The 12,915-nt window shown below is 36.5% G+C and overlaps 1 protein-coding gene across 4 annotated transcripts in view; it reads left to right on the top strand.

Moving 5' to 3' along the window:
* LIN7A (lin-7 homolog A, crumbs cell polarity complex component) overlaps window positions 1–12,915 on the top strand; it is a 236,708-nt gene that overhangs the window by 188,745 nt on the left and 35,048 nt on the right. The window contains exon 6 of one of the 4 annotated variants that reach the window (XM_043967438.1): window positions 4,186–6,611. The exons of the other annotated variants lie outside the window; for them this stretch is intronic. The gene's annotated coding sequence lies outside the window, so the exon portion shown is untranslated. Of the gene's footprint in view, window positions 1–4,185; window positions 6,612–12,915 lie in introns of those variants that run through there. 4 annotated transcript variants of the gene reach the window in all.

Genomic DNA, 12,915 nt, shown 5'->3' with positions numbered 1-12,915 from the left:
CCCTGTCATCTCTAAATTTATGATACCATGAAATGATATCAAAACTATAATATTTGGGTACTTCAATGTGCCCCTTTCAGATCTGGAAATAACTAATAGAAAGAAGAAATTAAGGATCTGCATAGAATTTTCAGAGTAATATATAGTTCTTTGGTGATTACTCAATAGGAATAAAATTGATTCTACTTATTCTCAGCTCTAAATCTTACCTTTACATAAAATTATCATGTTATCAGGCATAAAATACTCATAAATAAAAGCAGAAAAACAGAAATATTAAGTAATCCTTTTCTGACCACACAGCAAAATAATTATAACTAACAAAAGACATCTGAAATAATTAAAATTTAAATAGATGACTTGAGACAGCAGCTAAAATAACTAGAAAACAAAAAATAGGGGAAAAACTAAAAATAAAAACAGAAATTCTTGTGGATCTGGGTTTTTTTGGGAAAAAACTAATAAGAGAGCATTCTAAAATCTGATCCCCCAAAACAGAGAGATAAAAATAAAATTGCCAACATAAATAAAGAACTAACAAAAAATTTTAAAAGATAAAGGGAATTATTAGAACCTATTTTACCTAGTTATATGCCAGCAAAAAGGATCTTTTAAATAAAGCGGATGAATATGTATAAAAGTATAAAATGCTATGATTAACAGAACAAGAAATCAAGTTGAAATAACTGAAACATGGAAAAAATATTAAACAATCCACAAGTCAACACTCCAGAAGGGGTGTGGGAAAGAACCAGATAGAATTATAAGTATATTCTATCAAATATTCAAAGAAAAATTAATCTTAGTTTTATAAGCATTGTTTTTAAAAATAGGCAAAGATGGAATCTTACCAAACTCTCGCATAAGACAAATTTGGTTCTGAAACTTAAATCATGGTGAGATAAGGCAGATAAAAGAGAAAAAACTCAGTATCTAATAAATATCAAGGTGAAAATAATTAATAAATTATTAACAAATAACTTATTATTTATTATTTAAATTGTTATTTGTAAACATTATTACCATATTGAATTTATATGAAGAATACAGGATTAGTTCAATATTAAGGAAACTATCAACATACCACATTAATTTTAAAAAGTTATAAAATCACTTGATTATATGAATATAGGCAGAAACAATTTTTGTTGATATATACTACCCCTTTGTGATAAACGAATTTAAAATCATGTAAATAAATGAACTATTCCTTAACATTTTAAATAGTCTCTATATAAAATCAAAAGCTAACATCTGCAATGGAGAATCACCAGAGACATTTCCAATAAGATTAGTGATAAAGAATGTATGTTAACTGTCACTACTATCAACTGATATAATTCTAGAGACACTTGCCAAACAATAAAGCAAGAAAAAGAAATTGGCAGAGGAATGAAAGACAATAAAGGAATGTAAATGTTAGGGGTTTTTTTGTATATGGAATTATAATTGTTTGAGGATCCAACTACTAAAATTATAGAAATGTAACTCCAAAACACCCATTACAAAAAATAAAAAATAGTCCTAAATGATTGGAATAAATTAATTGTTCTTTGTTGGGACATGATAATCTAACACCAAAAAAATGACAAAACTATCTAAATTAATGTACAGACTCATTGTCATATTAATCATACTACCAAAGCATTACTTTCTAAAACTTGAAATGATAACAAAATTTACCTCAAAGGAACAAGATGTCAAGAGACTTGAAAGAACAATGAAAAAAAAAAGTGAAAAAGAAGAGTACTATCAGTACCAGATTTCAAAATATAATCATCAAAACAATTTGGTACTAGTTAAAAATATGTGTTTATCAGTGGAAAAGATTACACCCACAAGACCCAGAAGCAATCAAATATGGTAGAGTTACAAACCCAAGGACCCCAACCACTGGTGTAAGGTCACTATTTGTGAAAAACTGCTGGGAAAATTATAAATTAATTTTACATAAATTAGGTTTAGACCAATGTCTCATGCCATATACAACAACAATTCTCAAATGAATACATGAACTAGATATAAACAGTCATATTATAGAGTAAACAAGGAGAGATACATTTTACCGTTATGAATATGACAAGTTCTTGATCAAATCAAGAGACTGAGACATCTGTAAGATATAAAATAGACAATTTTGATTATATAAAATTGAAAGTTTTTTGTATAATCAAAAGACAATATTAAGGTTATTGTTAAGATAATTAAGTACTCAGTTCAACACAATAACCCATCATTCCCAGAGGAGAATGATGATATAGTATCCTTCTTCCTTATTCCAGGATAGGTGATAGACTTTAGGTGCAAAATGAGAACATTTCCAGAAAGAACCATTACAACCCAAATTGGTTTTGCTTGACTATCCATTTTTGGAACGTGGGAGGAGTAAAGGGATCAGAGTGAGGAGTGACTACAGTGATGAAAATAAAAAGGAGAATGAGAAAGAAAAGAGTATCCTTTAATTATTTAGAAATTCACAAAGAACCAGGAGAAAGTTCAGCAGAGGACATGGATAAGTAGAACAATATTAGTACTACCACATTTGGTTTGATGTATATTAAGAGAAACACACTGTATGTAACAAGATTCACAATTTTGTGTAACATTCTGATTTCTAGGATTTTTTTTTTTTGCAGGGAAAGTTTGTTTTTGTTGGTCATCTAGTTGATAACTTTAAAAACTTATTTGTAGTAATAAAGGATTACATAAATATAAGGGAATTTTATTCTTCCCTACCTTCCCAAAACAGCCAAGAGTGAATTACCCATGTGAATTACTGGAAGGGATGTTAATGTTTTTATTCTAAAGATTTGGGAAGACATGTGCCTCATACAGAATGTGATGATCTACCTAGTAGTTTCAACAGTTATGCTCATTTATGGGTATCTAGAAGTGCTTAGCTTGACCCTAAAGATACTTCTTGTATCGTGCACTTTATTCCAATTCTATTCCCTTATTGTTAATGCATTTAAACATTAAATGCTCTCAGATCCTATTGTTTTACCATTACTTTAACCTATTTTCTTTTTTGGTGAGGCAATTGGGGTTAAATGACTTGCCCAGGGTCACACAACCAGTAAGTGTTAAGTGTCTGAGACCGGATTTGAACTCAGGTCATCCTGACTCCAGGGCCAGTGCTCTATCCACTGCGCCACCTAGCTGCCCCTAATTTTCTTACAAAAGGTATTTGTAAAGTATACACATTTTAATAGGTTGGCTATGGATTTTTTAGAGGGTAGGAGGAAGAAATGCCCATGAAACTGATGCAATGGGCATCGAAGAATCCTGATACTGAAGCTCCATCCACCTATGTAATTCATAAACCCCTCAGTAGTTTATGGTCTCAGAGAGTTGTTTGGAGTAATGAAAGGTTGTAACTTGCCAAGAGTCACATAGGGGCAGAACTTGAACCCAGTTCTTACTCATTCAAAACCACTTGTCTCTATGATATTGGTATATTTAAATGAAAACCGAAGTGTATATTTCTCTCCGGCAAGATAGAATGTATGACATAGGACATCACTTTCATTGGGGAGGCAGTTTCATATTTCATTTTTTTGTCCTTATATGCCCAACACCTACCACTGTGCCTTTTGATTGATTGATCTGTGGATGGTGGTCTTCATGTTTGAAAGATCACTCATTGGCTTTGGTCTGAGGACCTGGGGTCAAACGGGTCTCCATCACTACCTATGTGAGCTTGGACAAGGTACTTAACCCCTTCTGACCCCAACTTCCTCACCTGTAAAACGAGGGAGATGGGCTATATGACCTCTAGTATCCCTTCCAGATTGAAATCTATGATGATGTGATTTGACAATCAGATCACTTCATGAGATCCAGACCAAAAAAAAAAAAAAAAAAAGAAAGAAAAGAAAAAGAAAAGAATAAAACAAGAAGCCATTTGTGGGTGTGATGTGGAATCCAGTCAAACAAATTTATGCTGGCACTTATTAGTTTAATGTTTAATTTAATTTAATTTTTTTCTGAATAGAATTTTATTTTCCAAAATATATGTAAAAACAAAATTTTAACATCAATTTAAAAAAAACTTTGAATTTTAAGGTTTAAATGGGATTTGCTCCACTTACTAACTCAGATGGATGTTGCTTCTGAGAAAAAGATTTGAACTCATCATTGCCTTATTTTGGGGAAAGCCTTTAACTTTTTTTTTTTTGTTTTCAGTGGGATCTAACTTACAGAAGATAGAAGCCAATCTACAAAATGCATTTTAGATTTGAGTCTGTTCTTTTTTAAGTGGACTGCAGTTTCAATACTATTGAGAATGTAACAATGTCTATTTTTACCTTATCTGTGGGTGTTTAAGTAAAAAAAAGTAATAATGCAACATGAGGGTAGAAACAAATATTCCTGAGAAGCTAACTGTACTATATACTTTCATTTTTAAAATTTCTTTAAAGAAAACAATTAATCAATAACATCCTCCCCTGCCCCTTACTTATAGAAATGGAGATTTTATTTCTGAGAATTATGAAGCAGTGGTATCAAACAGAAATAGAAATATAGCCCTATGGGAAGTATATATTGATTAAGAAAACAACAAATTGACATTATGTTATAGATAATGTCTTATGTCTTAGGCCATATTTGGGAGAAGGCAGGATTTTGACACCTTTGGTATAGAGTCATGCTAATAGCTGGGGTCAATTTAAAAAAAAAAGATGACACATAGACCCTGCCCTCATGGAGCTTATAGTCTAGTAGTTATAAGGAACAAATGCAGATAACTATAAATGCCTAACATCACAAAAATGCTTTAGAAGGGTACCCCCCCAAAAAGTGTTGTGTGAGGCCCAAACGGGAATGCTTTTATTGACCAATGAGATCAGGATAGACCTCATGAAGGGTATGGCAAATGAGCTGAAATTTCAAGGACAGAAAAACATTTGGTAGACACAGGTAGGGAGCATGGTCAGGCACAAGAAACAGCATAAATAGACATAGAAGAGTACTTGTATATGGGCTAACACAGAGGAGAACATTCTGAATAGAGCATAAAGTGCATGTGAGGGTAGAGAACCTTGAATACTCAGCTAAGGAATTTGTTTTGTTTTGTTTTGCGGTGAGGCAATTGGGGCTAAGTGACTTGCCCAGGGTCACACAGCTAATGAGCGTCAAGTGTCTGAGGCTGGATTTGAACTCAGGTCCTCCTGACTCCAGGGCCAGTGTTCTATCCACTGTGCCTCCTAGCTGCCCCTTCAGCTAAGGAATTTATGATTTACTTGGAAAGCATTGGGGAACCCATAACAGATGTTTTAGCAAAGGAATGACATGATAAAAACTATATAGAGCTGAGAATATCCAAGAAATGACATGAAAAAGTACTTGAAAGGAGGAGAGCATGGAAGAAGGTTAGACAAGTTTTTACTAATCCACTCTTTTTGTTGGTCATCTTACTCTCAAAGTATAGACAACTTTTTTTTCCCCAAGTTGTTTGTCAGAGAAGGGAAGGAGGAGGTTAGGAAGGCATCTGAGATGGAGTAAGAAGACCCAAGAAAGGGTCTGAGCATGTTATTGGTAGATGAGAAGGAGCTGGTAGAATAGAAGAGATTAAAGGTGCAGGAGGGAGAGAGACAGTCACTGGAGAAAGCTCTGGAGAGGATAGGAGGAAATGAGATGAAGGCACAGATTAAAGAATTAGGACAAAGGGAAGTGTGTAGTGACCAGGAGAAAGGAGCCGAGGAGTAAGTGGTGTTGATGGTAAGTTTATCAGAGATGTTCAGTGGAGTATGCAAATAAAGGCAGAGATCCAGGTAGCCACAAGAATATGGAATGTGCTCTTACATCTGTCGCAAATGCTGTTGACAGACAACCTGGTACAGTGGAGAGAACACCGGCTCTGGGGTCAGAGGAGTCAAATCCTCCTTTCTCTGATGCTTACTACATGCGTGCCCTTTGTCAAATTACCTAATCTACTTGGGCTTCAGCATTCTCATCTGTCAAATGACAGGGCTGGACTGTGTTGTGGTAGGAGAAAGAAAATCTCTGAAATGGGCACTGGTCAGCAAAACTTTAACTTGAAGTAAAAGGGAGATACTACAAAGAAACATGATATCTCTGAGTACTTTTCTGGGCTTCTTTTTCTTTTTTTATAGAAATGAAACAAAATAAGAAACAATGTTTTTAATCTCTTCAGATTGGAGGCATTAACAAGGTACAGGAATATGTGTGAGTACAGAAAAATAGCCTAACATTTAAGAAATACCTGCTTTTATAAAAATATAAATGATATGTAGTAATGATAATTAACCACAACAAGACATCCGTACAAATACGATATAGATGATACATATGTAATGTGGCCAGCTACAGATTAACTTGGCCTGATACATATGCAACACAGCCTGTTACAGACATAATTTAGCCTGATACATATGTAACATGGCCATATATATGTATATATATGTAAATTTACTTGGTACATATGTAACATAGCAGCCTGATACATACATAATCTGGCCTAATACATACATAACTTGGTCTGATACAGAAATAATTTAGCCTGATAAAAGGTGGGTCAAAAGTCATGAAGTCATGAAGGTGTTTCAATATTTAATAATGCTTTTGTTTCTTCTTTTCAATTTATAATGCCATGGCATCATATTTAATATATATAGGAAATCAATATGTATGTATATGCATATATGTATGTATATATGAAATAAAAATTAATTTAAAAAAATATATAAGAACATCAGACCCCCTTTGTGAACTTGATCTGATACATTCATAACTTAGCCTGAAACATATGTAACTTGGGTTATTCATAACTTATATGTTATGGAACTTATACCACAATAAAGTAAAATTTCTACTATGAGTTAGATTTATGGCCTAGTTCCTAGAAGGGTAGAGATGAAATGGTTCAAGTTTATGTTGTCAATTCAAGAGAACAGCCCTCTAACCATGAGACAGGGATGAGCTCCCAGTCCCTGTACTATCCTAGGTCCCTCTTTCCTGTGTGGGTTCCATTGCACTCTCATTCTGCAAACAAAGGGGCAACTGGCAACCTACAGAGTAGACCGCAGTGTTGATGAGAGATAATATTAAATCCAGCAAATATATTCTTTAACAGGATACAGTTCATTAAACCACAAAAGGAAGTAAGGTGGAGCAGGGTGGTAGTGTCTACCCAGTGTTCTTTCCTTAGGTTTGTTTCTCTCTGGTGCCTGCTCCTGGGTTAGCAAATGTCTGCAATAAAATGCATAGTCCCATGCACCTCTCAGTCTCTTCAATGAGATAGAGATCATCTCTCATGGTCTTACTGAAGGGAACTGCAGACAGGGCAGGACCCTCTTACCCTGAGAGGACTCCCAGCTTTCCCTTCTCTCCTCATTCTCACCTAAAGTTTCATACTGTAAAGAATTATTTGTTATTTGAGGTTTTTATGCCTCGGCGCTCACTGGCTTGGGGCTCCGCAAACCGCAAGGTGCTCCATCCACTGGTTGTAGCCATTGCCAGGACTCTGGCACCTCACGTCATCACCACTCGCCGACACCTACATGGGCCTGGCAAAATTATAATGATTGGAAGCCTAGTGAGGGCAGTCATGTGACTGTCAGAGCGGCCATCCCATTGGCTGGGGCTGTGTGGGGTGTTTCTAGGTTTGGGGGAGGAGAATTGGGCATTCTAGGTGGAAGTTGGAAAGCGACAGGTGTTCTGCTGCGTATTTTCAGCTGATTCTTGGGCGGTGGTATTTTTTCAGGTATTATAATTTCCCCTTCTCCATTTTATTTCCTTTCCCTTGGTCCTACTGATACTGTTTGTGGTTTTTTTTTTTTTAATGTTCATTCTTGTTAAAATAAATCTTGGGGGCGGCTAGGTGGTGCAGTGGATAAAGCACCGGCCCTGGATTCAGGAGTACCTGAGTTCAAATCCGCCCTCAGACACTTGACACTTAACTAGCTGTGTGACCCTGGGCAAGTCACTTAACCCCCATTGCCCCGCAAAAAAACCCCCAAAACAAATAAAATAAATCTTGTTCTGTTTTGAGGGAGGCTGCCGGTCTCCTTCCTTGCCCCAATATTGAGGCAAGCTGCTTAGCTAGCACTCCCCAATTAAAAATTGGTCCCCACAATACCATACATCATAGCCATGCATGACAAACTCCACTACTTCTGCCCATCCCTACAATCTTAAAGCACTGATTTTCCAAACTTGAATGGACTACAATTTGCAATTAGCTTTACCAATGCTTGTTGCATATAGTACAGACAATTAACTGCAGTAGAGAAATATCTGTTGAAAAAGGATAAAAGGTATAAGATATTTCTTCAGATACAATGTGCAGAATTGCTGCAATCACTTCAAACCAAGATAGATTCATTTAGGTTCATAGTTAAACTCAACTAAATAGACTCTGAGGCCCCTTCTGATTTAAACTTAGGATTTTTGAGGGCCTCAAAGACCTCTGTTCTAATAGAAACTGCCTTTTATATTTTCATTAATCCAATTCAATTCAACAAGCATTATTTACCTACAGTCTGTAATCTACAATATGTAAGACTTTGTACTGGGGCTGGATATATAGAAACAAACACAAACATTCCTTACTATCAAGGAATTTATATTCTATGGAGGGAGAAGAGAGACATTTAGGAAATGAAATAGGCATATAGTTAAATACAAAGTAAACTCAAAATTACTAAGAAGTATACTGAAAAATAATCATATTATCTATATTTGAAAATCTCTATGGATACGGGAAAGCTCTAATTGTTAGGAATTTTTTTCTTTATATTAATCCATTGCTCCAAGGAATACTCTCTGTGCCCCTGCTTGTAGTCCAATCTCTCTTCCTCATGACAACATTCCAAAACCTAAGGACTATGTGTATTTCCCAGCCACCCCTGCCAAGTCTTACCTTCTGTAGCCCATGCATCCCTAAGTTCTTTTGGATCCAGAAACCCACTTTCTAACTGCTTTGATCACTCTGATGTTTTGGGGTAAGCCTCTCAGTTTTGTCCCGTCAATCTCCTGAAGACATTTTCCCCTTCTCCTTTTACAACATTGTTCCATAATGACTTGGTGGTAGATATCCAAGATTGTCAACCAGCACCTTCTGCCAGTTCCCATTTTCTTTCCTAGTTACCTTAAAGTATAGTGCAATGGAAGGTGCATTAACCTTGGAATTATAACACATAGGTTAAAATCTCACCTCTGATGTTTGTGCGCCCTTGTTCAAATCACATATCTTCCCTTGGCTTCAGTTTCCCCAACTCTACAATGAGAACACTAGACTAAATAGCCTTAGGAGCTGATTCTTTTTTTCCCCCTTTTCTGCCTGATGCCTCTCCCTTGCTCCCCTACTCCAACCTCCCAAACACCAGATTTTTTATATACCTTCATCCTCTTCCTATATATTAGCAATACTATAATAAGGAAATAAATGCACTGAGTCAAGCTTCCTTTTATTTTATTTAATACTGTTTCTTAGACACCTCTAGATATCTTTCCTAACTCCAACTATTAAGACCTAAATGGAGTATTGTGGGAGACTAAGGCAAGATTACTCAGTCAGATTTGGGTTAGGTGGCACTTGGTAAGTGAAGCTAATTGTGAGAAAATACTGAATTTCAAATGGTATTGTGTTCTTCAACCAGTAGCTAAAGGCAGAAATTTCAGCAGAGCCCAGACTATGGGGGAGGAGGTAGGAGATGTATCCTCTCATCTGGCATACAAATGTCATTGCCAGAATTAGCATCATCAACCACTCAGGATGTCATCAGATTTTTTTTTTGGCCATCTGAAATTGGCAACTACTTGGTTGTAAGTTTAACATAGTTTAACTCTATGGCAATCAACCAAAATTAGATTCTTAATATTTGATGGAAATAATTCTCAAAGGACTATGATTAACACCAGTCCTGAAGTCAAACCTCATCTCCTTCCAGGCCACATTTACCACACTGTCAACAATCTATAAGTACCACTCTCAAGTAGTTCTAATTTGTACACCAATCACATGTGAATATTCACAAATGATTCATAGATCCCAGGAAGGGCAAGCCTTTAATTAGTAATAAAGTCTCTTATTTGAAGGTCAGCATGGATTTATTTAGGAAGCCAAAGGTATAAAAGAACATCCAATGCTTTTAAAAACTCTCTTGTGCAAAGCAAATTCCAATTAAGAATCAATGCATTCAAGGTACCTTTGAAATCAGTAATCAGAGGAAAATTCCCCCAGTGGCATCATCTCATCTTCTTAACAGAGCATAAAAACAACAATAACAACAACAACAAAACCCCTCAGAATATCCAGTCTGGAAGGTACTTCAGAGGGGTATCTGTTCCAACCTATACCTGAATAGGGGTCCCTTGTAGAGTAGATCCATTCGATTTCTTCTGGAAGATCTCTAATGAGGTGAAAATGACTACTTCTTGGCTAGATAAAATTGTTAAAAAATTGTTTTCCCCTCTCTTACATCAAAATGAAATCTTTTTCCCCCCAACTTCTATCCATAGCTCCTAGTACTTCTCGTCAGAGCCAAGAAGAGAATGTCTATTTAACCTAATATGTCAGCCCATAAAATAGTTAATCAGTGATCATGTCCCTTTTAAGCTCAGGCTTACATGGACTATCCATATATTTTTCTCAGACTCAATCACTACCTATTGTTCTAATCATCCTCTTCGTGACTTAGACCAAAACTTACCTGCTTTTGACTCTTTGAACTTAGCCACCATAAACTCAAAAATGTACCTTCCCCTCCTTTATTCCTTCTTCTTCCCTCTACCCTGAACTTTTCAGTTCTCTTTTATGTGCTCTCTTTCCCTCCCCATTAGAATATAACCTCCTTGGGGCAGCTAAGTGGCACAGTGGATAGAGCACCGGCCCTGGAGTCAGGAGGACCTGAGTTCAAATATGGCCTCAGACACTTAACACTTAACTAGCTGTGTGACCCTGGGCAAGTCACTTAACCCCAATTGCCTCACAAAAAAATCCCCAACAACAACAAAAAAAGAATATAATCTCCTTGAGGGTTGGGACCCTCAAGGGTCTATCTTTTTGCTTGTATTTCTAACTAGCACTTTGGCCAGTACGTAGCACATATTAAGTGCTTATTAACTGCCTGTTACTTGACTGTCTGCCAAAACACTCCTAGAATGACTGTTAACCTTTTTGTGTTTGTTTTGACTTGACCTTGTATTTGTGTCTATTGTGCTTGGCATACCGTGAATTCTTCATAAATGTTGTCTTTATTGAATCATTCATTCACTTACCTCATTCCCAGGTGTTCTCTCTTTTCATACAGAGGATGTGGGGAACAAAGACTGTGACAATTGCACATCTACATCTGCCAGGACTTCATAATTCTGATCCCCTAAAAGGTTAAGCAGTTGTCTGGGTACTGGCATGCACATATTTTCTCTATTTGAGCATACACTAGGTCTGCTTATTTCTGCATGCTATCATGATATTTGATCATGCCTATGCTGCCTCCCAAGTCCTCCAGGATAGCTGTGCTTGGAAGTCCTAAAAGTACCATCATACTACCTGGATAGTACAACTCAGTGACAGTCCTCATTCCCAATTCATTGCCTTAAATACTTCTTCATCTTTCATACTTGAGTGAAAAGCGTACTGGGTTTACATATTGACTCTGCTACTTACTACTTTGTATAAATTTGGGCAAGTATTTAACCTCCTGGTCCTCAGTTTCTTTGTCTAGAAAGAGAGAATTGGATTAGGTGACTTCAAAGATCACTTCCAGTTCTAAATTTAAAATCTTGTCTGCATTTATGTTTACATATGCATATCCAGGGGCAGCTAGGTGGTGTAGTGGATAGAGCACCAGCCCTGGAGTCAGGAGGACCTGATTTCAAATCCAGCCTCAGACACTTGGCACTTACTAGCTGTGTGACCTTGGGCAAGTCACTTAACCCCAATTGCCTCACCAAAAAAAAAAAATTTTTTTAATAGGCATATCCACTAACCACTTTCTCTGCTTCCACAGAGTCTTCCAAAGCAAACACCAACTCTTCATTCTCCATACACTGCTCTACCCTTCATCCCAACTACCCAGTTTCTGACTTCTGACAACTTGGAAACCATCCTGAGGTTCTGGCACAGTGCATAGGGGAGCTTTGAACCCTCTTCATATCAAGCACCCAGTTCTTACCTCTTGAGAGTACACTGAAGTTTAAACATCCCCAATTACTTCAACCAATCCTCATATGACATGATCCTCAGAACCCCACCCCCAAACATCCTAGTTGTTCTCCAGTTATGTTACCAACTTTTCAGATGTCTTTACTAAAATATTGGACCCAGTGCTGAATACTCCAGCTATGATCAGCAAAGACTACAGGGGAGTTATCACCACCACCACTACCACCATGCATTATAGACAACACAAATCTATATATTAATGAGCCTGAACTTTCATCAACTTTTCTCACCCAGTTGGCTTGCATTGAGCTTACAACCCATTCAGATCTGCAGATCTTCACATTTCTATTTTTCTAGTGGTATTTCAAGTGTCAGCAACTTAGCATAGTGTCAGGCATTGCCCTTAATGTGTTTAATAAAGGCTACTTGACTTCATTTGACTTGTACAGTTGATTTCTATAGGTATAAAATCATCCAAAGATGTACAAGGAATAAAACCCTTCAGAAATAAAATTACTCTATCAGCCAGCAATGCTAATAGGTGCCAAGCACATTAGTAGCCACTGAGAATACAAAGAGAAAAATGAAATAGTTCCTGCCCTCAAGGAACTTATAGTATATAAGTACAGGTACCATGTGACTCTGCACATATATAAAAACACATACAAAATAAATGCAAGGTTAATTAAGACAAAGAAGTGCAGGGAGATGAAGGCATTAGCATCTGGAGGGAAGTGAGATAAGAGAAGACTTTGTAAGAAGGTAGTAACCGAGGTGATTAT

The sequence above is a fragment of the Dromiciops gliroides genome, chromosome 5, assembly GCF_019393635.1.
Source record: "Dromiciops gliroides isolate mDroGli1 chromosome 5, mDroGli1.pri, whole genome shotgun sequence".
NCBI lineage: Eukaryota > Metazoa > Chordata > Mammalia > Microbiotheria > Microbiotheriidae > Dromiciops > Dromiciops gliroides.
The sequence above is the reverse complement of the archived record's forward strand: the minus strand, read 5'-3'. Positions and strand labels throughout refer to the sequence as shown.